The sequence below is a fragment of the Podarcis liolepis genome, assembly GCF_965112155.1.
Source record: "Podarcis liolepis genome assembly, chromosome: 4".
NCBI classification, from domain to species: domain Eukaryota; kingdom Metazoa; phylum Chordata; class Lepidosauria; order Squamata; family Lacertidae; genus Podarcis; species Podarcis liolepis.
The window spans coordinates 33,886,773-33,891,506 of record NC_139558.1 but is presented as its reverse complement, the minus strand read 5'-3'; the positions used below and the strand labels follow the sequence as shown (position 1 = coordinate 33,891,506).

Below are 4,734 nucleotides of genomic sequence, written 5' to 3'. Positions count from 1 at the left end.
TCCCATGAGTTAAGGGATAAGGGGTGATAGGATGTCATGGAATTCTACTCAACATTGATCCAGAGCAGAACTCCAATATATAGTTAGCAGAGTAAAATCACATTGCAGGATTCCCAATGAACAGACCAGAGGCAATTACTATTTCATCCAGCAGAGCTTTATTGCTACTGAAGGCAAATGAGCATAATGGTCACAAATCCAATACATTCAGGATTGGCACTGTCCATAAGAAATCCAGTTGCAGCAGACGTAACTTAAACTTACAATAACTTACAATAAGTCTAAACTTAAACACTAAGCATACTATGTACAGAAACCACACCAGAAGGAAAAGAGAAAGTGAAAACCAGGCCCCTTCTGGCCTGTATTTATAATCAGCATGACCTTGACAGAAAAAGATAAGAGAACCAGTTTAAGCCAGCTGTATTCAGCTTCTCGGAAGGAATAACCTAAACATCATGAACCTTCTGCTTGTTTCTATCACACACAGAAGCTTCCAGAACCCTATTGAATTAAGTAGAATGGGAAAGATCTCTACATATCAAATCAATACTTTCTGCACAAAGAAATGCAAACTGACAGGTAAGGGGTGAAGGAATCAGACCTGTGGGTGGAATTTGGCCTACTCGAATAGGCAGAAACTGAACATCAAGCAGGAACATCAGTGTTCAGATGGGTTGCTGAAGGGCCCCTGATTCCATTTGCCTCCCTATCCCTCCTCACAAATCTTATTGAGGAGAGTGTCTGACAAATGAGGTGCTGAATTGAAAAGCCCCCCCCCCCGATTGCTTGCAGGTGGTGGGTAAACCTGGAGGAAGGCAGTGGGTGACCTTGGGGGTTTCAGATTTCAGCCACGCCCCATGCAGTGCTAAAATTTGGTGCCCGTCCACCACTCACATTCCATTGTAAATCATACTTGCAGCACCCCTGGTGGCACCCCAGAGGCTCCATGCCCAGGGGACTGAACTAGTCATGCTCCCCTAAATCAGCCTCTGAGGAGGGACTTTTCTGTGGTGGCCCTTCATTTGCCCAACACTCTCCCCAGCCACATTTGTGAGTAAGGATTGGCATCCTTAACCTACCCATCCAGTGCTGTTCTCCTAGCTTTTGAGAGACCAAAATGGGCAATGTGCATTCAGAACCATGTTGGGTTTGCATTGCATTGGACACATTCAGCCATCTGTGGACCTCAGCAGTCATGGTGAAGGCCTGGCCAGGGCGAAGGCCTCTTAAATACCTGCTGGGATTGATAAGGCACCTGACCCTCACCTGAATCTCATAGCTCTCCTGACGAGTGATTTGGTCTGCAGCCACAGTGTGGAAATAAAGGATGAGATTGCCCACCAGATACCAGGCACTCTACTATTCAAATTAGGACCCAGTGTTTTTGTTACAATCCCCTTCTCAGTTAAGTAATCCATTTTAATCTAGAATTTAAATTCTCCAAACTTTCTTATTTGTTAATTCGAGCAAGTAAACTACTGCTCTCACTTCATCACAAACAGTACTTCTACCTGCAACACACTTGAGCAAACCTGCTCTTCCTTTCACAGATATTTTATTGCCATTTGCAACTGTAGCTGCCTCTGATTAGTTATCATTTAACTCTTTGGGGAAATAATTTAGCATCACACCTCATGTGCATGGAAGTTGCCAAACCAATTAACCAACTAGAAGGATTACTGTTAATAGCACCAGTTTTCCTATAACTTGATATTGCTGGATAGTTCTGATGAACTGCCAAAGCATTTTTAGTTTGCTTTCTGTTGCCACCCTGGAACTTTTCTTTATCAGTCCCACTTTGTTTTGTATGATTCCTTGCAAATGAAGGAAAACAACTTTTCTGCCTGTACATGTTGATAATATAATTTTGGTTACTGAGAACAAACAAGATTGGGTGCAGGCCTGGCCAGGACATGGGCATCCTGACTGTGACAGAGGTGACCTGTGTGCTTGCTTGCTTGATTAACAGCTTTGGGAACTTCAAGGTCTCTGCTCTCCCTTCTTATGGTGTTTTTACTGGACCTGGAGACTCCAATAGAGAGCATTCCATGTCAAGAAGGAGGGCAAGTTGGCATCCTATCAAATGACAGGGCAGGAGCCACACAGAGCAGGGTCTTTTCACTGGTGGTGCCCATTGTATGCATTGCTCTTCCCAGACCTGCTCTCTTTTGGCCTGTATTTTGGAGCTTTATAATTTAGGAAGTCTTTGGAAGAACTGGTTGACAAGCCTTGTTAGTCGCTGATGTATGAGTGGATTTTATTTGCTGCTATTCTGGGCTTCTGGTGCACCAGGGTTTACACCAGCATAATAGAGTTGGCCAGGATGCCAGAAGGGGTGCAATTTATGAGCTTTCTCCATTATCTGCACAGCAGGGGGTGTTCAGTCAACAGTGCAAAGGCTGAGCTGAAGCATTCTCTGCTGGTTACCTGCTTTCAGCAATAGGGGTCGCTGTTTGGTAGTACCCAATTGGTTAGCTGTCAGATTCTAGAGCTCCCTATTGGTGGCTCTTAGGTAATTCACAAAATACATAGTCCATTCATAAAACAAAGTGTTCATTCATAAAGCAGTAACATAAATCTCCGTTGCTACATATTGGGTGTATATTTCAGCGGTTGAACATACAGGTTTATGGCCATGCTGTAGTGTAGTGCTTATGCTACTGTGAATAAAAGGTGGCCGGGCTCATTGTCTCAGGGTTGGGGGTGGAGAGGTGACAAAACTGATTTCCAATAACCCCCCCCCCCTTTATTTCCATAACAAGTCCTTGATTCTGTACTTTGAATAGTGACACCAGGGACCTAGAAGGTGCAGGGCTTGTCAGTCCAACCCCTGCACAGTCTCATCAGGGCTGACCTTAAGGCAATTGAAGCAATTTAGCCAAATTGGGCCCCGCTTGTCTCATAGTTGCTGGGCCTGAGTTGTGCTGCCCTTACATGAAGTCTTGGGTTTGCAATTTTGGGAGAGGGGAGACTGTGGCACTGGGGAGAGGGCAGGCTGGTGAGGCCCCCTAGATTTAGAGGCCCAAGTTGCCCTGCCCTCGCATGAAGTCTTGGGTTTGCAATTTTGGGAGAGGGGAGGTTGTCTGCTCTGGAGCGGGCAGGCTGGAGAGGCCTCCTAGATTTAGAGGCTCTAGGCTTCAGCCTACTTAGCCTATACATAAATCCAGCACTGGCTTCAGTTGACTATGGAAGCCTGAAAAGACTTGGGAAACCCAGCTTTAAATACCACTGCCCCTTGCATGGCCACTGCTACCTCTGAAGGTTGCATTAACAGTGCAGCCACACTCTTTCTGCCCCAAACAGCCAGCCAACTCATTACAAGATGGCAAAGCCAATATTTCCATTTACAACACATGGTACCTTTAAGGCCATTTCCCTGCCAACTTCCAGAGGTGCTGCCTATGTTGCTTGGTATTCGCAGCCTTCCAATGAGTGAGTGTGAAAATATGACACCTTGAAGAAAATGAAGAATAGCTCTGTAAAGATTTGCAATGTTTCCCCCCCTAGGAGAACATGCTTCGGAATACCTCTGCTGTGGTATGGCTAAAGTTCAGCTCCTTCATTTTTATGGGTACCCGATAATTGGAAGAAAAATGACCCCCGATGAAAACCAAACAGCCCAACATTTACATTCATAAACCTGAGTGAATATCAATTACATTATCAAATATTACACAAAACATTCTTCTGACTCTCCCAGTGTCATTTGCTGTATAAATTGGCCTATTACAGATCTGCAGACTCTGAGATACTATCAGGGCCCTTCATTAAGGTGCCATGACTGAAATGTGGAAGCTGTCACTGGGCAGAAAATGATGGCGCATGGGCACCATAAATCACAATTTAACCCATAATAGCCTTCAGCTGGGGCCCTCGCCGTGCCATTCGTTTCATCTCTGAAGACATTTAGTGCCATTTATGCTAAGAAGTTTGCACACAGGTTTATTAGGATGGACCTAGCAAACAAGGTGGTGGGGAATCCCTGTTCCCTGTTCACCTCGCCATCCCGATAAGGAACAACCATTCATATAAAATGCTATCTCCTTTCCCCTTGAAAGTCAACCAAACTGATTCCCACAATGCAAATGAGTTTTTCCTAATGGATATTGCAGCAAGATGGTGGCTGAGGAGAAAATCGATTCTCTCCATTTGCCAGACTGCTTCTGACTATTACCTGCGCCCCACAACCTGACATTTTTTTTTTAACCCACAACATTTCTCTCAAATGGGGATTCAAGTGGCCCCACAGGTGTCAGGGAAAAAACAGGACATCCCGTTTTACCTCATGAGAGAATGGCAGCCATTTTGTGTGACATGATCTCACGTGACTCCGCACCACAATTCCCCCCCCCAAAAAAAGCACTTTTTGTAGGGCCGCAGTCTCATGCAGTGCTCCAAAACACACATTTTGGGGCACCATGACCCCCAAATGCACTTGGGGGAGGGAATTGCTGCACAAAATTGTGGGACATCACAGTGTCCAAAATGGCCACCGTTCTCTCACAAGAGAAAATGGAAATATGGCATCCAGGAAGCTAGCACCCCAGTTTTTGCCTTTAAGGTGTTGGAGGGTGTGTATATCTAGGTGCACCATTACAGTGGTACCTCGGGTTAAGAATTTAATTTGTTCTGGAGGTCCATTCTTAACCTGAAACTGTTCTTAACCTGAGGTACCACTTTAGCTAATGGGGCCTCCTGCTGCCACCACACGATTTCTGTTCTCATCCTGAA

The 4,734-nt window shown here is 45.2% G+C and overlaps 1 long non-coding RNA gene across 1 annotated transcript; it reads left to right on the top strand.

Annotated features, from left to right (window-relative positions):
- The first annotated feature begins 486 nt into the window (after positions 1-486).
- Positions 487-3,685, top strand: LOC310706263. Its single transcript, XR_014525782.1, has 2 exons — positions 487-582; positions 3,511-3,685. It is a non-coding gene; the product is annotated as an uncharacterized lncRNA (long non-coding RNA).
- The last annotated feature ends 1,049 nt before the right edge of the window (positions 3,686-4,734 follow it).